Below are 26,857 nucleotides of genomic sequence, written 5' to 3'. Positions count from 1 at the left end.
CATAACTTTTCATATGGAAATTTTGCATGATTTGCTGTTAAAAACAGAGTGGTACAGAAACAATTGTAACTGGTCATTAAAGATATGATAAACTCTTTCTTTGTCTTCTCATTTGGATTTTATATATATATGTACATATACACACATGCAAGTGAGTAGACAAACAAAAAAAGCGGTACTCACCACATGTGACGGGAGTTACATATATTGTTCAATGATAAGAATTTCATTCTTTTATTTGTCTCCAAGTAACTTAAAGTTTCATCAGCTCATCAAAAGAACCTAATTCATGGGCAGATTTTCTACGGCTGGATTCCTTTCTTGTTGCCAACCCTCACCTGCTTCCAAGTAAGGTAATATTCCTCCACGGCTAGACAATGTTTTCATGGAAGATTGGAAATAAAGGATACCTTCTGTATGTTTGAGGCACTTGTTTACAAGCATTCAAAGTCAAGACAATGAGATACCAACACACACACACACACACACACACATATAATTGACAGACTTCTTTCAGTTTCCATCAACCAAATCAGCTCCCAAGGCTTTGGTCAACCCAGGATTATAAAAGATATTATATACTAAATGCCCAAGGTGACATAATATATATACATCACTTAAGAATAGTGATACTAATGAAGTTCTTTGCATAGTTTTCTGTTCTCTTGTTGTTTATTTAATTTCTTATATATATATATATATATATATATATATATATATATATATATATATATATATCGTGGCACTCTGTCAGCTGCGACAACGAGGGTTCCAGTTGATCCGATCAATGGAACAGCCTGTTCATGAAATTAACGTGCAAGTGGCTGAGTACTCCACAGACACTTGTACCCTTAACGTAGTTCTCGGGGAGATTCAGTGTGACACAGAGTGTGATAAAGCTGACCCTTTGAATTACAGGTACAACAGAAACAGGAAGAAGGAGTGAGAGAAATTTGTGGTGAAAGAGTACAGCAGGGTTCACCACCAGCCCCTGCTGGAGCCTCGTGGAGCTTTAGGTGTTTTCGCCCATTAAACACTCACAACGCCAAGTCTGGGAATTGAAACCACAATGGTATGTGCACCTCCATTGCACCTCCACACACACACACACACACACACACACACACACACACACACACACACACACACACACACATATATATATACATATGTGTGTTCGTGTGTGTGTGTGTGTACCACATGTATGTAAGTATATATATATACATGCATATGTACATATATTATTTAACTTACATATATTATTTAACGATGAGGGAATCATTTTTTGTAACTGAACTCTAAATTCAATGAATGTACCATCAAATATGATAAATAATTATAGTGACTAGCCACAAATGAATGACAGTGGCTCTAAATAATATATAATTTTTGGACTTATTTCAGCCTTTAGCAGTACAACCCATGATTAAACTATGTATCTAGTGCAGATAATATTGTAGTAACAATATAATAATGATTTTTCACTACGGCACTAGGCCAGAACATTTTGGAGCAATTGATTGGGTACTTATGTTGTTTACACCTTCCCGCAGAAAGATAAAAAGAGGAAACCTGATTACTATAATATTTGATTTCAGAATTAGGTGAAAAAAAATTAAATGACTTCAGCCTATTTTGTTTGAAGCCCTATAAACCAACCCTTCCGGTTCATCATTCAGTCTTTCCAAAATATTATAATAATGATTAAATGTTTAAATGTTTGACATAAGTAGTTGTTAACAATATTTTTATGGAGTGATAGTCTGATGGAATCGTAAGAGTGTCAGGCTAAACATCTTGCAGTATTTAGTCATGGACCTTTGAATTTCAAGTTCAAGTCCCACCAAGATCAACTTTGCCTTTCGTTCTTCTGGAGGTCAATAAAATAAAGTAACAGTCATGCACGGGGGTTGATTTTATTGACTAAACCCCTTCCCTCTCAAAAATCCAAGAAATTCTGGCCTGGTGCTTAGATCAGCAGTGATGGGCAAAATACCTTTCTGTACTCAGTTATATTCCTTTACTTTCTGAGTTCATATCCTGCTGAGGTCAACTCTGTCTTTCGTTCTTCCAAGGGTTAACCAAATAAAGTACTACTCAAGTACTGGATTCAGTATTATCATCTAAATTCAAATTCAAAAGTTAGACGCCATATGCCTATGTGGAAAACCAATGATGATGATGATGATGATGATGGTGATGATGATAATGATGATGATGATGATGATGATGGTGATGATGATAATGATGATGATGATGATGATGACAATGATGATGACTTTAGCTTTAAATATGAAAAAAATATTTTTTAATCATTATATCAACACTATATTTCAATTACTTTGATCTGTGATTACAATCAAGTGTCTTATTCCCGGGATGTGTGCATAGTACCAGACTGGATTTGAACAAGGAATCTTTTATTTCTAAACTAAAAGGAATAATGTGTCTATCTACTTATAATAATTATTTATTTCCTCGGCACAAGGCCAAGAAATTTAGTGTGAGCAGAGCTGTACTCCATTAAATCAACTTCATTTACTTGATTGGTATTTATGTTATCGACACTTACTCCCCCCACCCACCCACCCACCGGAAGAAAGAATGGCAAGGTCAGCTTTGATCAGATTGGAACTCAGAATATATAAGGGATGTAATTAGATAGTACCACAAGGTATTTAGTCTATCACGCTAGTGTTTCAACCATTTCCATTGATAATGATGAAGACGGTGATGATTGAAACAATAACTGAGATTTCTAATATTAATACACACACACACACACACACACACACACACACACACTCACTCAAGGTCACTCTCACATACACACACACACTTATGCTCACACACACATACATACATACATACATACATACATACATACATACAAACATACATACATACACAAACACACACAAGCTTTGTAGGGAAAGAAAATGTGGTTAATTATGTCGACAACAGTATCCAACTGATAGTTTTTTTTATCAATCTCAGAAAGCACCAAAAACAAAGTAAACATCAGCAAGAATCGAAGTCAGAACATAAATGGCCATAACTAACAATCACAAGACATTTGGCCTGTTGCTCTACCAGTTCTATTGTCTACTGCCATAATTATTATCATCAAAAAAGTTGATAATGGTCATTTTAACGATTATAATGATCAAATGAATAAAGATGTTGATGGGAATATAACAGTGTAAATATGGCTGATTGGTTAAGAAATTTGCTTTGCAACCATAAGGTCCTGGGTTCAAACTGACTGCATGGACTCTGGTGCAAATGTATTTTACTATATATATACCTGAGGTGAACCCGAGCTTGTGAGTCATACAGGGCACAGAAACTGTATGAGGTCTCATCAGATTGATAGGACATTTAGTTCAATGGTACAACCTTTTCATGCACTTTAATACATTGACTCCTGCCTGAGGATTACATTAAGTGTACACATGTCTGTGGAGTACTCAGCCACTTATATGCTAATTTCATGAGTAAATGGTTCAGTTGATCAAAAGATTGAAAGTTCATGGATGGAAATTTCTTTCTTGAGATTTATTTGTATATGTTTCAAATAGCAAATATGAACAATGCCACATGCTCTCAAAGAATATAACATAGTTATGTTATAGTATTGCCCATATTTGTCCCAAACATTAATATGCAGGTGCCTTAGTATCCCACAGACATGTGTACCCTTAATGTAATCTTCAAGAACATAGGTGAGTTTTCGGTTCATTTATCTGTGAGTAATATGTACAACTATGAGCTATATTAGATTATCTTGTATGTTTGTTACCGGTGACAGACTAACATGCTAGCCAGGGAGAAATTTATAATGTATCTCACATCTACTTCATACCATTAGCAATCATAAATAAATTGCTGAACCTTACAATTCCATCAAGTTATCATGATCCCAGTCAAGAAGTAGGGGACCAAATAGTTAGGAGGATATAGTATTGGATGACAGGCAAACAGGTCTTATGATCAAATCCATGCCAAGCAAAAAATGCAGCAATGACCCCTCAAATAAGGTATGTCCTCAAATACCTTACACACCCTATATATATATATATATATATATATATATATATATATATATATATATATATATATATATATATATATATATATATATATATATATATATATATATTACTTTCTCATCTACTCACCCTTTAAACTTACCTTACTTTCTCTTCTATTTTCCCTCACAGTTGAGCTTCCTTGAACAAACAGGGATGATGTAGAATAGAGAGGACTTGTAAGGCACAAGGCGACCTCTCTGCTGCTTGTGACACAATCACATTCACCCAGTGCACTCTCTAGAAGGAAATGATTATGCACCATAGGATAGAGAGATCTTTTTAGTATTGTTAAGAACATTGACAACCACTACAGTACTTGTGCCATGACACACATATATACATATATACATACATACATACACACACACAAACACACTCACACACACATACATACATGTATGTATGTATGCATATATATATATATATAACTTCTGTTCATCCTCTAATTCCTTATGTACTTTGTACTTCTATATGTAAACCAGGTTGGCAAAATAACATAGTCTGCCATAGACACCTGTGCTTTGGTTCTTTCTTTCTTTTTCTTTTCTTCCTTTTTTTGTCACTTTTGCTATGAATTAAATTAATGAATTCAACGGGATACACCGTCTGCAAGTAGTTGGGTTCAGCATATTATCCTCCATTTTCTAATTGTTACACAAATTTTGGGTAAAACCTCCACTTTTACCCGCTCTCATTGATTGCACCTAGTATAGCACTAGTGTAGCAATAATTGGGTACCCTCCCAGCAGTATACTGGATAGATACTATCCCTTAGTGGGTTGAACCCCCAACCCCTAACTCTCTCACGCTATATATATATATATATATATATATATATATATTTATACATACAGACATATTTCTGTCATTATATACATACTTTCAGTCACCATGCTTCAGTTCACCAGTTTATCAAGCTACATACATGCCAGGTTTTCTGGCAACATTTACACATCATAGCCTAGTATGCATTTGCTGTATGCATTGTTACTCACTACACACATGCCCTTCAGTCTGGCTGCTTCATTTCACCTAGCTGTGATGGAACGATACGTAATAGATATTCTGTTAAGCTTACTTTCAATAACTTGAGCCAATGAGTGGTTCTTTCCAAGTCACTCAAGCTAATAGAAATAGCAGCCAGATCTCCCTCAAATCACACATTACAATCTCACACGAAACAACGAAGAACAGACAAGGAAAGATGCATGAATTAATGTGGTCTAGAGTAAACAAAGAGACCAGGTCTCCTCAGTCAAGGTTGGTCTGGTGCTAAACTACAAGAACAATATACTTGTATCCTAACCAGTGAAAATACATACCTGTCAAACTGTCCAACCCATGCCAGCACAGACAATGGACATTAGATGATGATGGTGATGATATATATATATATATTATATTTTATTATATATGTTATATATATATAGATATATATATATATATATATATATATATATATATAATATTATTTTATATTATATTTCTCATTCATTTAACACTGATGATAATGATGGAGGTCTGTCAGTAATATGAAAAATATCTTGTGAAGACATTTTTTGCATTATTGGGACCTCAAGAGTCTCACCTATTGCAGGCAAGATTTGAACTCATTATCTCAAGCTAACAAAACACTGAAATTTACCTCCATATAATACCTATTTATAGTATGATTGGCTGGGCTATTGAAGTTTAAGTGGCTTTATCAAAAATGTTGCATAGCATCTTTGTATCATTGTGTACAGGGGAGGACTATACCTCCACGTGGGGCTTATTTGTGGTAACATAAACAGTGTACAAAGTGTGATTATAACGAGGCTGTTATTGTGATAATTCTGGTGGTGATAGTAAGGAGGATTGCTGATAAAAATTGTGGTAGTTGATGTGATAAATGTAGAACTAGGAATAGGGATGGTAGTATCAGTGGTGGTGGTGGTGCTGGTACTGGTGCTGGTAGTAGTGATGGTGGTAGTGAGGTGATAACGGTGGTGCTGCTGTTGGTGTTGGTGTTGGTAGTACATATTAGTGATACCCCAGGAACCACCTGCAAAAAGCATTTAAAGCACCACCAACCTCATCATTATCACAACTATCAGCATCACCATCATAAACATCATCATAAACATTATCAAACTTATCTCCATCATCATCATCATCATCATTACAGCTCCAGCTCTCATCATGGTCATTGCAAACACCACCGACACCTCCACACCATCACCACCATCTCCATCATCATCATCAAAATCATCATCAGAACCAATCTCACAACCAACATCATCATTACTACCACCACCACCACCATAACAACAACCATTGTCATCATCGTCATCATTAGCAACATCCCTTTCCAACTTCAACAGCTGTTACAGCAGATGTTGTGGCAATGTTGCATTTCCCAGTGTTTCTTCCTATTCATTTATTTAATGCTTCATCATTTCGTTTGTTTTGTTTCCTCTTGTTCCATGCATGCCGCCACCTAAAAGAAAAAAAAAAAAAACGGTGGAACCATCGTTGTCCTGTTTAACCTTTAACGGAACAATTCTTTAGGTTTATTATTATCTTCAGTCTGATCGTTCTTTGCTTGAAATGAAACGATGCCATTCACCTGTTACCGATTGGCATGTCTTTATTTTGGTTTTGCTATTTTCTCCGCTTCTGTTTTTCCATCGACTGATTCTGTATTCGCATAGAATATGACCCGTAAAGATTCTACTTGGGACGAAACTTCAAGATGAACATTTTTTGGCTTATTTGGTTGTTTATTTGGGTTTTTCTTTATTATTGTTGTTTTTGGTTTTATTTGCTTAGAAATAGGATTTTGTTTTACGTTCTGTCTTCCATCTTTCTTTCTTACTTGTTTCAGTCATTGCACTGTGGCCATGCTGGAGTACATAGCCTCGAAGGCTTTAGTCGAATAAATCAACCCCACTACTTGTTATACTTTCTAAGCGTGATACTTATCCTATGGGTCTCATTTTGCTCAACATCTGAGTTGGGGGACATAGAAAAACCAACACTGGTTATCAAGTGGTAGTATAGGACAACACAAGCACAAAAACACACTGATAGAAATATACATATATACATATATGTATGTGTATATATAAATATATATATATATATATATATATATATATATATATATATATATATATACACACACATTATATATACATATATATACATACACACATATATATATATATACATATACATATGTATAAATATATACATACATATATATATGTATATGTATGTATATATACATATGTATGTGTGTGTGTGTGTGTGTGTGTGTGTGTGTACATATGTATAAATAAGTACCAGACTTGAAAAGAAAACAAGGGTCAATTAATTTGACTAAAATTCCTCAAGGTGGTGCTCCAGCATGGCCGCAGTCTCAAAACTAAAACAACTAAGAGATAAAAGATGAAGCGACTCCTTCATAAGCTGATCCTGGAGCTGTTAACTGGATAGAGAGACACAATGCGTTGATACTGACTGAAAGGATCGAGACAGGATGTATGCATTGATAAGACACAGTGTGTGTGGATCTTAACTGGATTGATTTAGTGTATAGTTGACTACATATAGATGGAGTGTACATGTCAACTAGACAGATAGATAGTATGTGTAGATGTTGACTGGACTAGCAGAAAGATATCGAGCAGTTGTTGACTGGATGAATGGACACAGAGCACTGATGTTGCTTAGACGTTCAGTTTGTAGATGTTGGCAAGATAACTACAGATTATAAATGCTGACTGTAAGAACACTGAAAATTAACTCACAGATGGAGACACCACCAAGAGATATTAACTATGTCTTTAGATTTCTTTATGAAATCATATGTACTGATACTAACTGAAGACAGTTGTGTGTTGAATGATGGTGACTTAATATATAGACATAGTGTAGATGTTGACTGAATGGTATGTTTTACTGAAAGGATGGAAGGCAAAGTCGGCCTCAGCGGAATTTGAACTCAGAATGTAAAGACGGACAAAATGCCAATGAACATTTTGCCTGGCACACTAATGATTCTGCCAGCTTGTCGCCTTAAAGAACAACTTCAGTATCACTACATGAAGCTTAACAGCAAGACAGCAGCAACACCAAGCTATTCTAGAGGGTGTTGCATGGTTACATTTATAGCGTTACATTTTCAATACTTGTTTTTCTTTTTTCCTTCTCCGATCAGACCGGTTAACTGCTGTTCTAAGTTTATTTTACTACATTTTGTAAACCTACATAGATGAGTTATACCTTCTTCTCCATCTTATTTTTACAGACGAAAAAATGTTTCCTTTTACTTTCGGTAAATGTAATAAAAACATAGTTTGGCCACCTTCACTTTTGGTTTTGTGGTTCTATGAATCATCCATAATAAATATTTTCACTTTCCTTACAATTACAGAAGGTAGCGAGGAGGTATCGTTCCTCCAATCAACCACACCCTCTTGTAGCTCACTCTTTCTCTTCTTTCCTTGTCTGCCTTAGAATTAGCTGTTCTTTCATTGTTGTTTATGGTGCTTGTGATATTTCGGTAGTGTTGAGGTTAATGTAAAATTTGCTCTTAGTATTAATGTTTGTGGCACCGGTGGATATTTATTTTCTTTCCTCTCTTATATCTCTCTTTCTCTACTTTTATCTCTCCCCACTCTCTCTCTCTCTCTCTCTCTCTCTCTCTCTCTCTTTCTCTCTCTTCTTATTCATCTATCTATCTGTCTCTTTCTCCCTGTCTCTACCACCACTCTCAACAAACACTTCTTAAAACTTACTCATATAAATACTTGATATATATATATATTAAAAAAAAAAGCATTACTCATTGGATGCTGAATATTATTATTGCTGCTGTTGTTGTTATTGTTGTTGATATTATTATTAATATTATTATTATTATTATTATTATTATTATTACAACAAATGACCTTTAGACACAAAGATAAATTTTTTTTTTGTTAGAATTGGATAGCTGGATGGTGCTTTAGAGTCTGTTTAGAATACTTATTACCTCTTGGTTGCGGTTTCTTAAGTGATCTACACAAGAAACACTGTTAATAGGGGGGTGGTTGTGGTTGTAGTTGTGGTGGTGGTGGTGGTGGTGGTGGTGGTGGTGGTGGTGGTGGTGATAGTGTTTTGGAGAAAAGGAAATGGCATAGATATGTATAGGGGTGGCTTCTCATTCAGGAGAAAGTAGGAGGTAGTAGAAAGCTAATCATACGGAGCATGGGGAAGAATCTTAGAATATAATAATAATAATAGGAGTAGGTGTGAATAATGTGGGTGGAAAATGTACCTGGAATTCCTGACGTTGGCCAAGTTAGCTTGCTGGCATATGAGTTCATGAGTTCAGATTCTACTGTAATTAATATTATCTGTGTTATATTCAGTGCTTAGGCAAAGCATTCAATTCCATTTGCTTCAATAAGTATAAACTGTCACAAATGGGATTCCCTGTGTTTGTTAAGTATTACTTGATTTTGAATGAATTTCTATGCTAATTTCAATCCATGGTGATCCACCTACCTTCAATTTTTGGTATATCTATGTTGAGTAAATTTCTATATATCTCTCTCATTTCTCAGTGAGGTTTTGGTTCCCAGGCGGTGCGCTGTGTTCTTGGGCAAAGCACCTTGTTTCTGCAATCACTTTGACATCTGACATGTGGCCCACAGTGCATCTGTACAAGCAAAGTCAATTTGATGGAGGCAGTGAGTTACTGTACTGCACAAACGTTTAATCACACTATAAGCAAATCACCTATGCAGGTTGTTTAGCATGTAAAATACACCATTTTGAGTGTGGCCGTTGCCAGTACCACCTGACTGGCCTTCGTGCCGGTGGCAAGTAAAAGCACTCACTACACTCTTGGAGTGGTTGGCGTTAGGAAGGGCATCCAGCTGTAGAAACTCTGCCAAATCATATTGGATCCTGGTATAGCCATCTGGTTCACCAGTCCTCAGTCAAATCATCCAACCCATGCTAGCATGGAAAGCGGACATTAAACGATGATGATGATGATGATATTTTCTACCTCCCTAAATTCTCCTGTTTTAACTCCTTCATTTACTTTCATTTATTCTTGGTTAATATCTTTCTCTATCTCCGTCAATATTACATATAAATATTAAGTAAACTTCTCTACCTCCTTTAACTTCATTTATATATTCACTCCTTTACCTCCTCTAATTCTTGGTGTGTGCGTGTGTGTGTGGGCGTGCGTGATGATAGAAAAAAAAACAAGAGGCACAGTGACAGATCATGGATTACATGCCTATTGGTTGCCCAACAACCACATGACCAATTACACCACAGAACACCTACCAACTATCAGATTCTCAAATCAAGTACGACAAGCAAGGTTTTGTTAGAAATATACGATCACCTGGGAACAATAATTACTAGATTGATGTCCCAGCAATGAGATTATTGCTCTTTTCTGTCCCAAATTGGTGCATTATAATGTTTAATGTCATGATCCATTAGTTTGCGCTTCTATAATATATAAAACATGTGGAATCAAACAATAACAAAATAGATGTAAATATGAACTTCCTTGAAAATTATCTCCTTTGTGTTCAATTTTATCCAAAGGCTGACAATCACATGCCAGTTCAATACGCTAAGTCCTAGGAACAATGAACTTAGATGTTCTGTATCTGTGATACTTAATGTAGTGCTGAGTCAACTTGTTATTAAATGCATACAACTGCAACTGAATGTGTTGAGTGCTACGTTTTTTCATTTGTTCACCCACTTGTATGTGTCTGAGTGAATGGTATGTTGTGTGTGTGTGTGTATGTATGTGTGTATTACTGATCAGTAATTGATAGATAACAATGATCATCTTGATACATGTCACTGATCACCTATCGACACATACCATTGGCCATTTATTAGCATTGTGTGTGTGTGTGTGTGTGTGTGTGTATGTGTATGTATATATACCGATACACACACACACACATATATATATATATATATATATATATATATATATATATATATATATATATATATATATATATATATATATATATACATATATACATATACATATATACACATATATTTATCTATACATGCATGTATGTATACACACACACACACACACACACCACCACCACCACCACCTTTCACTTATTGATGTATATATGTTCACCTATTGATATATTAAACCTCCAATCACTGGATGTCAATCAATTACCTTTATTATGAATATAAAATAAATAGAATGGAGTGATTAAGATAAAATAAATGAAACAAGTTATTGATCTTATAAAGACATAAAATAGAGTATTGGAAATAAATTAAGAATATTGATTTTGCAGAGAATGTTGAGTTTGTTGAGGATGAAGAAAAAATATAAGATAGCAAATTGAAAATCTATAGTTCATAATATAAGGTGTCTTCAATACAAATGTTATGCATTTTAATACTGAATACAACTGACTGGGTACTTCTACCATGAACTATTATTCAGTCATTAGCATCTCACTGAAGATTTTTATAGTGTATATATTGTAATGAGACCAGTCACTACTCTTCCTTCTTCACAGCAGCCTATGTTTCACTTGCATATAAGGGACACAGCTAGGAGGATGCCATTGAAAAGATTCAGGATCTTGTCCAGCTGAGTTCAGTTGTGGCAAATACCTTCTGTCCTGCTCTTACTCTGTATGAGATCTCAGCATTCATTTCTCTGTACATATTGATTTCATATTTTGGCACAAGGCCAGTAACTTCAGGAAGTGAAGTGGAAATCAATCACATCAATCCCAGTACTCAACTGGTACTTATTCTATCGATCCTGAAAGGGGTGGAAAGCTAAGTCGATCTGAATGGAAATTGAACTCAGAACATAAAGATGGACAAAATGCCAATAAGCATGTTACCCAGCATGCTAATCATTTTGCCACTTTGCCACCTTCCTTTGTCTCAGTATATATTTACTCTCTGTCCTAAGTAGACATTTTCCTTCATCTCCACAATTTCAAGATTCCCCCCCCGCCCACTCCCCAATATTTGGCCTTTCAAGGCGGCGAGCTGGCAGAAATGTTAACACACTGGGCCAAATGCTAAGTGGTATTTTATCTGTCTTTATGTTCTGAGTTCAAATTCCGCCAAGGTTGACTTTGCCTTTCATCCTTTCATGGTTGATAAATTAAGTACCAGTTGCATACTGGGTCGATCTAATCAACTGGGCCCCCTCCCCCAAAAAATTTTGGGCTTTGTGCCTAGAGTAGAAAAGTATATTTGGCCTTGCGCTACGTTTTTGGATCACATGTATTTTGTTTCCATGTAGTTCATTTTGAGCACCCACTACACTCTCAGAGTGGTTGGCGTTAGGAAGGGCATCCAGCTGTAGAAACTCTGCCAAATCAGATTGGAGCCTGGTGTAGCCATCTGGTTTCACCAGTCCTCAGTCAAATCGTCCAACCCATGCTAGCATGGAAAGCGGACGTTAAACGATGATGATGATGATGATGATGATGATGATGATGATGATGATGATGATGATGATGATGATTTTGAAGCTTTCAACTGAACACAGAATGATCTGCAGCTGATCGGAGGTTTCTGTATTGAGCACAATGTCTTCAATGAATCAAGAATGTATTAATAGCTCATCGTTGATGTTGAAGCAGAGGACCAAAGGAAGATCCAACTTATGAATATCATTGGGGGAACTTATCGAACATAAGACTAGCTGAGAATGAAGGGAAGTAAATGGTGTGATCATAGAAATAAGAAAATCCCAAGTTCCAGTGGGAAGAAAAATAACTAGAAAAAATAGTGTTAGGTATCTTGTCCAACATTCTGAAAATTCTATCAATCTGCTGCTTTACAAAAACAGTAATGCACAGTTCTGCATAATATGACACAATACTACATAGCAATACACAGTTTTTACACAACACTTCAAAGGACTGCTCAGTAGTACACTGTAGTAAATGGTACTACATGGTGCATACACTACAGTAAAGAAGCCTGCAAAATAATACATAAAACAATACAGTAAACAACTCAATTTTTCATATAAAGTGGGGGGGGGCAAAAATACAAAAAGAAATACTACGCATTTTGTTAGGCTTCATTCTTGTGCCATTCTAAATCCGGTTGCTGAACCATGCCTGCACCACATATGCTAAGTAAGTTTTCACTGAAATCTGTGCGCTTGGTGTTGTTGGTGATGGTGATGGTGGTGGCTGTGGCATTGGTGGTGGTGGCGGCAGCGGTAGTGGTGGTGGTGGTGGTGGAGGTGTTGTTGTTGTTGATGGTGGTGGTGCTGCTGCTGCTGCTCTCTGCTGTTTTCTTTGGAATGACTTCAGGCTGTTCAGCTTTTCTATGATTGTTTTATTTCAAGCCTGTTGTCACCATAGTTGGACAGATGCCCAATGTGTTGTTTATATTTAGGGAGCTTGTTTCATTGTTTGCGTCTTGCTATATAGTAGTTGTTGTAGTTGTTGTTGCTGCTGTTGTTGTTGTTGTTGGTTGCTGCTATTTTTGTTGTTGTTCTTGGTGGCAGTGGTGGTAGTGGTGGTGGTAGTGGTGGTGGTGGTGGTGATGGTGTTGGTAGTGGTGGTGGTGGTTGCTCAATATTTTTCATTTGCATTTATATTTATATATATTGTTTGTTTCTCTACTTTTAGATATGAATGTTTAGGAAATTATGTTCGATTCTTGTTGTTGTTGTTGTTGTTGTTGTTGTTGTTGTTGTTGTTGCTGTCGTCGTTGTCGTCGTCATCATGGTTGTTGCAGTTGTTATTGTTATTGTTGGCTGAGTACCATTTATTATATCTTGTTTACTCTTTTGTTCTTTCATTGGTTTCACTCATCAGACTGTGGCCATACTGGAGCAAAACCTTCAAGGTGAAGGGGGTGGGGAATAATGATTTTTTTTTAGTCAATCATATCACCTCCCCCGCCCCCCCAGTACTTATTTCAGTCTGAAATTTTATTGACATAGATATTTACAAAATTACCATCACCATCATCATCATCATCATCATCATCATCATCATCATCATCGTTTAACGTCCATTTTCCATGCTGGCATGGGTTGAACGGCTTTACTGAGGTCTGGAGAGCCAGCGGCTGCACCAGACTCGAATCTGATCTGGCAATGTTTCTACACCTGGATGCCCTTCCTAACGTCAACCACTTTGAGAGTGTAATGGGTGGTTTTTACATACCACTGGCACAGGAGCCAGTCAGGCGGGCCTGGCATCAATCAGATAGTGCTTTTTATGTGCCACCGGTACAGGGGCCAGTCAGGGGGTACTGGCATCGGCCACATTCAGATGGTGCTTTTTACATGCCATCAGCACAGGGGCCAGTCAGGAGTTACTGGCATTGGCCACTTTTGGATGGTGCTTTTTACATGCTGCCAGCACAGGAGCCAGTCAGATGGACCTGGCATTGACCACATTTGGATGGTGCTTCAACTGGAACACTCATAAAAACCAACATAATGCCAGTTATTGTTTAATGTGTTTCGATTTAGCAAACGTATTGATCAAAAGTATGTCAGCTGGATTATTTTCAATGTATCCAGAAATACATTATCCAATGTGCTATTAATCTTTTTTTTTTTCTTGTTTTAACAATAGTGTGATTTGAGGGCAATTTAGCTGTAATGTCTGCAAGTTATGTAACCACATAAAGCAAGGGTTGGGAATCTTTTTAGTACTTGGAAGGAATTGCTCGTACATAGAAACCTGTAGGACTATCAGGTTAGGTCAGATATGAGGACATGCACCATTGCAGCATGTCACTGCATCCAGAAATTATTGGTACCTGCTTGGATCACCCTGGGCAACCCTCCATGCAGTGTCCAAATCAGTTCCTATCTCTGTGAAATACTTTCTCATCTGACATAACCATGGGGCACAAGCCATCACCCCCGCCATCCAACTTGGAAGATCAAGTAACACGACCAAACGGTCTAAGCTGACCCTCCTGAATCTTACAAGTAACAGGACAAATCCCAGTTTCTGAGTATAATCACTGGCTGGATACAAAATCCAAACCAATGGTAGCCCATAATCCTGCTGTACGGGATTGTGCAGAAAAAACAAAATAATGAGATCTTTAATTTTGCAAAATTCATCAGCATTCAGCTTATGAATAACTAGTGTACCTGTACCATCAAAAATAATGGATTATACAAAAGGTATTGATATTTTGTTAAGTCCTTGTTATTATGTTGCATTGAAAGAGTAATTGGTTACAGGGTTTTTTTTTTTTTCACCTTTATATAACTTATCCCAATTAATGTTATATTAAAATATTTATGGTAGTATAAGGTAATGAATTGAATTATCAGTCCTTCTTTGATAATCACTAATTTATTTGCAAAACTCCAAAATATATGCAGCCTTGAAAAGCTGCAGTTTACAACAATATTTGTAATTCAATATAATGATAATAATACACTGTTGTATAAGGATTTTCGAGTGAGATCGTTGCCAGTGCCCCTGGACTGGCTCTTGTGCGGGTGGCACATAAAAGACACCATTTCGAGCGTGGCCGTTTTCGTGCGGGTGACACGTAAAAGCACCCACTACACTCTCTGAGTGGTTGGCATTAGGAAGGGCATCCAGCTGTAGAAACTCTGCCAAATTAGATTGGAGCCTGGTGTTGCCATCCGGTTTCACCAGTCCTCAGTCAAATCGTCCAACCCATGCTAGCATGGAAAGCGGACGTTAAACGATGATGATGATGATGATGATGATATTAATGTTTTGAATTTATAACTTTTGAGCATCATAAATTGCTGCAGAGAGAGGGGTGATGGAAAGAGAGAGAGAGAGAGAGAGAGAGAGAGAGAGAGAGAGAGAGAGAGAGAGAGAGAGAGAGAGAGAGACTGAAAAGGAGGTGATTGAATGTGAAGAGGGATAGTGTGAGATAGAGTGGAAAAGAGAAAAGCAGAAAGTAAGATAGATGGAGAATCGCAAAATGAAAACTAGAAGAAAGCATCAGAGAAAGAATAACAACATTCAGAACATTATACAAAATGGTGAAGATTACAGTTTTCAACAACATTTTATGTTTCATAATATAGCATAGCTTGCATTTAAAAAAATCATATTTACACTCCATAGTATTATTTTACAAGTTATAACATGCAACAATATTTACATTTCACTTTATTATATGGATTGCAATATGCAGTTATGCATTTTACAATATAACCCAGCTACATTTTAAAACATAATTCAGATTTCATAATTTTACAGAGTTTTGATCTACAGCAATATCCAAATTTCATGCTATTTTACAATAGGTGCAAGCATTAAAACATTCCCTGAACATTTACAACATTCTCTGAATATAAGTCGCAGAATACCATAAGTGAACCTAGAGGTACGAATTAAACATACATTTAATTTGAAAGTTCTCTCTGAGAGCAACTTGTTTTTAACTCATTCTAGGAGTTAGTAAAACGTGTTGACATTCTATATTAATTAATTAGTAACTTTAAGTTCCTACTATTTTTAGTTCTACTTAAAAACCACACACACAGTTGGTAATTACTAAGATACAAACTTTGGCAAACATGCTCTAACTACATTGAATGACTGACCAGAAGACTTGCTAATGCTCATAACAGATGGAGAATTTCCTTTGTAAAGAATAGAGTTGCACTAGTTGGGCTGAATCCATTCATCATTGCTGTCATCATCGTCACCGTCATCATCGTCATCGTCATCATCATCACCGTCATCATCTTTTAACATCCCTCTACTATGCTGGCATAGGTTGGATGGCTTGACAGAATCTGACAGGTTCCAAGGGTTGCATCATGCTCTAATGCCTGCTTTGGTGTGGTTTCTACAGCTTGTTACCCTTCCAAGTGCCAACTACTTTACAGAGTGTACTGAACACTTTGTTCATGGCACCAGCACTAGTGAGATTTTCATGCAGTTTGCAAGTCTAAGAGCCCTTCCAACTAAGTGGGGCTAGCAGGTTGTTCCACTATGTATTATGCACCTTATTGTGTTTCATCATGCACATGATCTCCCTGTCCATAGAAAAACTATCTTTCATGAAACTAGTCTGTGCTGCAAACGAAGGTTGGAGACTGCTGGTCAATAAGACATCTCAATTCGACCCCAGTCTTTGTGGTATTTCAATGATATCTGTATCTAAACCATCTTCATTGCTTATAATCTCATGCTGAGCACTGACAGCCATGTCATGCTAGCTTCATATTCTCAGCATCACGACATCTCCAGATATATCTATCACCTTCCATTTTATTTTGTATTCTCTCAACAGCTCTTAATCTTTCATTTGCTTACCATTCCTCCTTTTGCTCTTTTGTTACATTTTCTAATGTTGCCGCCACATTTTGTTTTTAGATCCTTAATTCTTTGATATCTTTTCTCTTGCATCTCATTAGCAAAGTGTGCTGCCATTCTTTACTTAAATTCTTCTGTTCTTTCTCTTTCTTCTTCAGTTCCGTTTTATACTGAAGTTGCCTTCCTCTGTCTTGCATGTGCACTGGGTCTCTCACTTCACTTCATTAATAGCTGTCTTTAAACTTTTCACTTCTCTCCCCCCCCTCTCTCTCCCTCTCTCTCTCTCTCTCCATTTGATCTCCTTAAGTGTCTTTTGAGATTGTCTGAGTCTATAACTTTGAGCATTTTTGTGCTTATCTTGCTGCTGGTGTGTCTACAATCTGACTTAGTCTACAATATATCTTATGCTCTGTTCATGCAACACAATGTCTACCAACTTTTCCGGGATATCTACTCTTTCTTCATTCCATGGTTGGTTATTATATATTATTTTCCTTATTTTAGATATTAACCCTCTTTTCTCCCTAATATGCTGTGTTAATTTTTTTCCCTGTCATCCTTGATATCTTTTTCCTTTTTCACACACACACACACACACACACACACAGTTTCTTTCTCTCACTCTCTCTTTCTCACTCTCCTAAACGATTTCTCTTTCTCACATTCTCCCCTCTCCCACTCTCTCACAGACACATTTTCTCTCACCTTTTACGTGCACACACTTTTCTCTCTCTTTCTCTCTCTCTTTCACTCATATGCACACACACTTCTCTCTCTCTCTCTCTCTCTCACACACACACACACCTACACATGCATGCATGCATAGTCATGCACACACACACACACACACACACATACCACACACGTGCGCGCACACCCACACACACACACACATACCACACACGTGCGCGCGCGCACACACACACACACACAGAGTTTTCCAAATAGTTTTACTTGCTTTTTATTGTCTCCATCTGTTTTTGTCAATTTCCAAGAAATTTCCACACATATGCACACACACACACTCACACATTCTCACACACAGACACACACACACATCACATACACACATAAACATTACTTTTTACTTTCCTTTTATTTGTTTCCAAGTATTTTTATCGATTTTAAAGAAATGCATTCACTCTTTCTTTCACCAGCTCTCTAATTCAAATAGTTTTTACTTCAATTTCCAAGAAATGAAAACACTTTCACTTTTAGCATCTCATGTTGATTCCCCTTAGTTGCTAAACATTGGAATAATCCTTTCTACTAAAGGCACAAGGCCTGAAATTTTGTGGAGGGGACTAGTTGAGTGCATAGACCCCTAGCGTTTCATTGGTCCTTAATTTATCAACCTTGAAAGAATGAAAGGTGAAGTCGACTTCGGAAACATTGGAATAATGAAAGTATTCTATAACACTGTTAATCTTCTTCTCCCTTTCTTCCATCCATCCATTTTCACTGCCTACTATTTCTGAGAGGCATGTGGGCTCGTAGTCAAGGTGTCAGACTTATGAGCATAAGATCATTGTGGTTTCAGTTCCCAGGCCAGGCAGCATGTTGTGTTCTTGAGCAAAATGCTTCACTTCACATTACTCCTGTCTACTCAGCTGGAATTAATATGAGTAAATACAGTTCTATATTTAAGACATGAGGAATTATGAACATTATTTACATAATTTACATTATTTACATTCGACGGATATTTGTCCTCATCTTCAGCTGATATACCCTCCAGTCTTCATCAGGTGTCTTGGGGAAATTTCAAGCCTGGGTTCTCATTCTTAAAGTATTTTTCAATGTTATTATTATTATTATTATTATTATCATTATTATTATTATTATTATTATTATTATTATTACTATTATTATTATTATTATTATCATTATTATTATTATTATTATTATTATTATTATTATTACTATTATTATTATTATTATTATCATTATTATTATTATTATTATTATTATTATTATTATTATTATTATTATTATTATTATTATTCAAGTCACTGCCTGGAATTGAACTCAGAATCTTGGGGTTAATAGCTTGCACTCTTAACCCCAAGATTCCGAGTTCAGAAACTGGGAAACCAGTCCTTATGACTCCATAGAGCTTGTAAGGTATGCTTTATCCTTATCTTTACTATTGCTGAGAGGTTTGTTGGGGTAGAGCTTTCAGGCACGTCTGCCATAGGAACCTATCAGAAGCCACCATTATTAAACTTTCCCAATGAATTCCCAAATATGCCTAACTGAGACTATGGATATTATTCAATTATCTCACATACTGTCTACTCTTAAGTCCCCTGTTGGTTGGCTCAGCTTGAAGAATCTGCCTTGTGATCCTTTCCTGCAACATTCTAATTATATGTCTATAGTACCAAAGCTGTGACCTCTCAATGTAGAGAAGTAGTGACTTGACCTGAAGAGATGCCCTGTTCTCTGAGCTACATACCTCGTCAAGTAACATTATTCTAGAGATTCTCCTTCTTTGAATCTAATTCACATTTTCACCTTCCCAACTTCCCCATCTCTACTTTCACTTTCACTTTCACATATTTACTTTGCCTCTCATTCTTACTCTTGCTCTCATTTCTATTCCTTATTTTCCTTGTCATATTTTCATATCTGTCCATGCTCAGTCTCTCCTTTTAAAATTTCCCTCTCTCTAAAGTCTTATTATATTTGAAAGTTACAGAGAAATAATTCAACCACACTGGCATATCATTATATTGAATTACTATTTACACTCTGCACTGTTACTCTGTTACTGTGTACACTCTGTAAAGTGGCTGGCATTAGGAAGGGAATCTAGCCATAGAAACCATTTCAAAACAGATATTGGAGCTCACTGCAGTCCTCTGACTTGCCAGATTCTGTCAAACTGTCCAATCCATGCCAGCTTGGAATACTGTTATTAAATGATGATGATAATGATGATGATAATGATGATGACGACGACGACAATGATGACGATGATGACAATGATGAAAGGAATTTGATTTCTTCATTTTTTATATCAACCTGTCTGAGACCACATCTGATTCTATGATGCATGCTTCTTGTCTTCAAGTAATCCTTACATTAAAATAAATATCACTGTTGTTGTTGTATAACTTCAGGTCAGTCTTGGCTGAGTAGAGCTATGAGCTATGGCCAAAAGCTTTCCAGATATGACTCTCTCATCCTTTCTGAGAGTATTGCATATCTAAGACAACAATATCCAATGTGCCCTTGACTTTTTAGGACAATAGAATGTACTTTTAAGGAGATTTCACTGCTATATCTAGCAAGTTCAGCAACTGTGTAGTAGCATTCTTATTGTCCATTTATTTATCATAGGTTGCATGTTATAGTAATTGTGTATAGATTGTGGTGTATGCTCATATGTGTATATGTGTGTGTGTAAGCATGTATATACTAGACATGTGTATTTATGCATGGCAGGGTTTCAACTTTGTATCTATTCTTGCATGGGTGGGATAGCTTGTGGTCAGATCAATTGCTTTTATTTCTGGATAGATGCTCTTCTACTGTTGACAACTCAACCATGGAGTAGAAAGTGAATGTGTTTTATGTGAGTCAAGCAAGGTTGTATATCACACACTACAGAAATCATACAGACCATATGAAAGTCAAAGTAAAGCCAGAGGCCACTCTAACCGCTATATGACCAATATGGCTTTCATACAGCTTCCATAGCCAAAAAATGAGACTCGTTTTCATATGTACATGTTTATTGGATTTATGGAATTACTATGACCTTCACATTGAGGGTTTGATGTGTGTATGATGGACTGCCTTCATAAAACCAGTTTAATCTTCATGGAGATAATATTCTTATGTGGTCAGGTTGACCTTCATGAGATCAGTATGACCTTCATAGACTCAATATAAATCCTGTTAATATTCATTATCATCATCACCTTGATCTCAAAAATCAACATCCTTGGGGATCACCATGACCTTCATAGATTCAGTATGACCTTTATATTGTCTATATGATGTGTATGGAGTCAGCTTAAATCTCATATGATATAATATTTAAGGTGTTGGTAAACCTTGGAGAAAAAAATCTTCATATTAATCTGGGCAACCATCATTTAGTATCTATGACCTTTGGGTTTATTTGTTCTTAAACATTTGAGTGGTCAGTGGAGTTTGACCTTTGAGACATTATTATAATTCTGTGACTTTAGCTTGATAAGTATAGGATTTCCTAGGTTTGTATCATCAGCAAGCACTATGTCACTTTTATGTGGTCAACACACACCTGTGTGGCCTGTGTGTGGTTTTCACTGTAAGACCCAAAACAAACAAAATCATACGTATAAAATACACAAAGTATGTATATATATATATATATATATATATATATATATATATATATATATATATGTGTGTGTGTGTGTGTGTGTATGTATATATATATACCAGTCAGGTGTAAATGAGCATATCATGAACCAATAAGGGAGCCTCTATATGGTTGATGTACATGCTAGAAATAGCAGCTTAATTGCCATCAAATCACTTCGGACATATTGAACAATATAGGTAATGATGTTGATGATGATGATAATGATGATGATGATGATGATGATGGCAATGACGATGACAATGATGACAATGATGATGGTGATGGTGATGATGATGGCAATGACAGACATAGATGTAAAGAAATATGGGATATTTACATCTGATCTAATCAATCAGGAATGACCTGGCTGTAAACAACAATGTTATATTTTATATTATGTGTAAAATAATCAAAATTGTAATTCAGAGAACAATATATTCTCAAGCTTCTCTCTCTCTCTCTTTCTCTCTCTCTCTCTCTCTCTCTCTCTCTCTCTCTCTCTCTCTCTCTCTCTCTCTCTCTCTCTCTCTCTCTCTCTCTCATATACCCACATAACCACAGATATCTTTTTGACTGTAAAATTTTTCACTCCTTAAAAGGTACACAAAATTTCTGGCTACTTACATTATCTTGAACCAGTCACCACCGAATTTGTAACGCACCATATCAGCACAAGTTGAGCAGACCTATTATCAAAAGTGTTCCAGCTGTAACTATCCCCAACTTATTTTCAGGCATATTATGTCTAAAACCACCACATCCAATATATCCTTCCAATTTTAAGGCTATACATTGTGCTCTGAAGAAAATTCCAAATGTTTCACATGACCCATGGCATCCAGCCATAGAGGACCATGCAGTAGAGCTTGGTGCAGTCTTATGACTTGCTGGCTTTTATCAAACCATCCAACCCATGCCAGCATAGAAGGAGAATGTTAAATAATGATGATGATGACGATAATGAAGAGAGAGACTTTAGTTACTACTATGAACAGTCTACTGTTGTAGTCGTCAATTTTTTCTTAACCTTGGGGTACACTAGAAGTCAAAAAGAAAAAAATTTAAGAAAACAATATATTGCTTACCTTTTTTCATTCATCACACTTGTGTTTAATAAAATTATTAATAACACATTTATCAACACTCAGGGTGCCACCAATGTTATTTCAGTGCCAAATTTTCAGAAGATTGAGTTGATACCTTGTTTGTGGCAAACATTGGTGCCTTCCTAAGCTTGGCTGAGCTCTACTTCTGCATCATCCTCAAACATGGAATTTGTGTATGTGAGGAAATGAGGTGTTGTTGTGGTAAGTCCCATGATCCTAGCACTCTTCATGATGTATCATGTCGATTAAATGTTGGCCACACTAATCACCACAATGAGATAAACCTAATCATTAAATGAGCCCTAGTAGGGGTAAATATTTCCCCGACTCCAGAACCATTGGGTTTGTTGAAGGATGATGGAAAGAAGCCCAGTGGATTTGGGCTGAAGAACAATACTTTGTATAGGACAACACTATTAAAAACTCATCCATCTCATCTCAGGTCCTTCGTACTGCAGTAAAAATAGGGATTACTGCATTTGTAGCTGAATGAGGTGATTTGTTGATAAATTACAATTTTCAGCTTGTATCTTCTCAGACATTGATGGAAAGAGATGCTGGATGGTTGACAAGAATTTTGACTTTATTAACTTCCTGCCTCATGATGTATCAGATTATACTCAGGAGGTTTTCTGACTGTACCGGCAACTCAGCTCTGCAGTCACCCACCGTGAGGTTGTGAGTATTTTGGAGTGTCTTGATAATTTTCACAGGGGAACACAAGCTTCCCTTGGCACAATGTATAGCTGATTATTTATTTACTAACTTCCTTTTTTCTTTTATTCATTTTCATTTTTTTTTTCAGTTCCTTTCACTTTTTACTTTTCTAAATTTATAACACTATATTAAAAATATATAATTACACTATTTTTCAACACTCAAATGGATTTTCTGAAACCTGAAATTATATTTTTTAAAACCTACAGTGTGTTAAAACACACTATTTGAGAACCACCATTTCAGAGACTATGTGCAAGCTTTTTTATAGGTTCAAGTGACCCTTATTTCAAAGGCATTAGAGGGGTTTTCAGTAATTAAGTGGGGATCTTTTTGTTCAAATAGTTCCATATTTCAAAGGTTCTATGGAATTATACTGACTACACTGAACAGGCAAGAGACAATATGCAAGCTTCTTCACTAGTTGATGGGGCACCTATTCCATTACAGAACATTACAGAGCTTTTTGAAAGAAATATGTTTTGTGACTATATAATGATCCTCCCCCAGTTCATGTGCTTATCACAGTGGTTCTCAACAGGGGTCCTAATGACCACCTTATGGGTCCATATAAAGGTGTGTTGGTAAAATTTATGTGCAATTAACTGGTTACCCTTCTACAATACTCAAAACATTTAAACATTTTTTTAAATACAATTTCTAATAATATTTAATCATAATAGGCATTTTTAGACATTGAATGAATATAAGAGTCCCAACCCTAAGAAAAATAGGAATCAAAGGGGTCCAGAGACAAAAAGAATGATTGGGAACCACTGGCTTACCACCACTATTTCTGAGACATTGGGACCTTGTGAATCATCTACTTTTTAAGGAATTACCATTATTGAACACTGGTATATTTTCAAACTAGTATTCGCAATATTTCAGCCATTGTGTAGCTTCTGGCTTTCTTCAGGTTTATAACAGTTTCTAAAGAAATAGCAGCCAAATCTTCCTCAAATCACAAATTACAGCCATTTTTAAAAGGACACATTAAATAAGTAGACCTAGATACACTGTCTAATAAAGACTGGGTGGCCAAGCAGCAGCACCTTTGATCATAGGTCTCTGCTGAGGTTCAACAACAACAACAACAACAACAGGGGCAGGTCTAGTGATAACATACAAGCTCCTTCTGTGACTGTTGTTGTTCTTTCTACTATTGTTGCTTCACTTGTTGCTGATGTCGCTGCAACAGCTGATGCTGCTATGGTTATTACTATGACTACTGCTACAACCAGATGCTGACGCTGCTGCTGCTGTTGTTATTGCTGCTGATGACGACGTGACTAATGATTTCACTAGAAATACAGCTGCTGCTGCCACCTGTGTTCTTCATTGTCGTTGCTAATTGCTGCTGCTAATTACTGTTAATTGCTGCTGTTACCTTCATTTTTTTGTTTCTGTATTTTGTTGTTGCTGCAGGTGGTGCAGTTACTTTTTTTCTCTAGCTGCTGTATTAGTTGTTGCAACTGCTGCTTTTATTCTTGCAATTGCTGCTGCTGCTACTGCTACTGCTGCTGCTGCTGCTGTTTCAGCTACTGCTACTGCTGCTGCTGCTACTGCTACTGCTGCTGCTGCTGCTGTTTCAGCTACTGCTACTGCTGCTGCTGTTGTTCTCGTTGGTGTTACAACGCATCTATATATAAAGGACAAAAGACAGCAATCATATGTGCAGATTGATCTTCGGTGCGGTTTGGCATAGTGCACGGCGTGTTGCACAGTACGTGTGGCAAACCAGTGGCAATAGTTGTCGTCTCACTACAGCAGTAGGTGGGACATCACCACCACCACCACCACCACCACCACCAACACCACCACCATAACCATAAGCACAGCCCTAATCACTACAACCACCAACAACACCACCAACAACACCACCGACATCAATACCACCACCACCACCGACACCACCACCACCATTCAAGCTTAATGTCAGTCTCTTACTGCATTGCAGCATCTCCTCCCACCACTCCTCGAACCCCTCCTCCATACAACCCACACTTCACCACCCTCCTTTTCCTCTCCTTTCTCTCTTCCTGTCTTCCTTCCATCTTTCCTTCTACTTACCCAAACTACAATCATCATTTCCAATACCACAAAAACCAGGCTGTTGTGAGGAAATACGACGATGACAGCATCGACAACAACAACAACAACAACAACAACAACAGCAACAACAAAATCGTCACCACTACCACCACCACCACCACCACCATCATCACTGCTTTCTCCTCACCACTTCCAACTACCACTGATACCACCAATATACCAATATCATTACCCCCCATACTGGACTGGTGTGGTTTGAGAGAGTACGACAACAGAACACCACTACCACAACCACAACCAGAACCACAACCACAACCAACAACCAACAACAACAACAACAGCAAGAAACACTGTCGCCACCACCAACGCCACATCTAGACATCTAGTGTGCGTGTGTGTGTGCGTGCGTACGTGTGTGTGTGTGTGTGAGTGTGTGAGTGTGCTATGAGGAAATACTAAACGACGACGACGACGACAACAACAGCAACATTGCCATCACCACCTTCGCCACCTTTACTACATTGCCACAGATGCTTCCAACACTGCCACACCACCGCCACAACAGCAACAACAACAACAACAACAACAACTACAACAACAACAGCTACTACCACCATCACCACCATCACCACCATCCTGATGTGTATGTATATTTGCTATTTTCTCAACTCTGTTCTTTAAAACGTAATAAGCAACCCCCATATGCACATACACACACACACACACCTGAAATTTGTCGTTTCGTTTTGTTTACAGATTTACCTGATGGGGGGTTAAGGGAGGAGAACGAAGGGGAAAAGGAGAAAGAAGGGGAAAGGGAGAAAGAAGGGGTGTTTTCTATTTTAGGGAGTTGCCACCAACAAAGGTGACAATATGACAATATGACAACAGTAACAACAACAAAATATAAACGTATATATATATATATATATATATATATATATATATACTTATATACATACATACACATATTTCATCATCCTCATCATAATTAATGTCCATTTTTCCATGCTTGCATGAGTCAGACTCTGTGTGTGTGTGTGGGGGGGCATGTGAGTGTATACATATATATGTGCATATACATACACATATATAAATATATATATATATATACATATGTATGTGTGTATATATGTGTATATATGTGTGTGTGTGTATGTGTGTGTGTATATATATATAAATATATATTTGTATTATTACTCATTTATT

At 36.8% G+C, this 26,857-nt stretch overlaps 1 protein-coding gene across 13 annotated transcripts in view; it reads left to right on the top strand.

Annotated features, from left to right (window-relative positions):
- The window catches only part of LOC149132790 (uncharacterized), a 168,177-nt gene that overhangs the window by 51,373 nt on the left and 89,947 nt on the right, over positions 1–26,857 (top strand). For 3 of the 13 annotated variants that reach the window (XM_089363116.1, XM_089363114.1, XM_089363110.1), the window contains exon 1: positions 25,227–26,291. The exons of 8 other annotated variants lie outside the window; for them this stretch is intronic. The gene's annotated coding sequence lies outside the window, so the exon portion shown is untranslated. Of the gene's footprint in view, positions 1–25,163; positions 26,292–26,857 lie in introns of those variants that run through there. 2 more of the 13 variants (XM_089363119.1, XM_089363107.1) reach the window with 1 other exon arrangement.

The sequence above is a fragment of the Octopus bimaculoides genome, chromosome 14, assembly GCF_046866305.1.
Source record: "Octopus bimaculoides isolate indiv1 chromosome 14, ASM4686630v1, whole genome shotgun sequence".
In the NCBI taxonomy this organism is placed as follows: domain Eukaryota; kingdom Metazoa; phylum Mollusca; class Cephalopoda; order Octopoda; family Octopodidae; genus Octopus; species Octopus bimaculoides.
The sequence above is the reverse complement of the archived record's forward strand: the minus strand, read 5'-3'. Positions and strand labels throughout refer to the sequence as shown.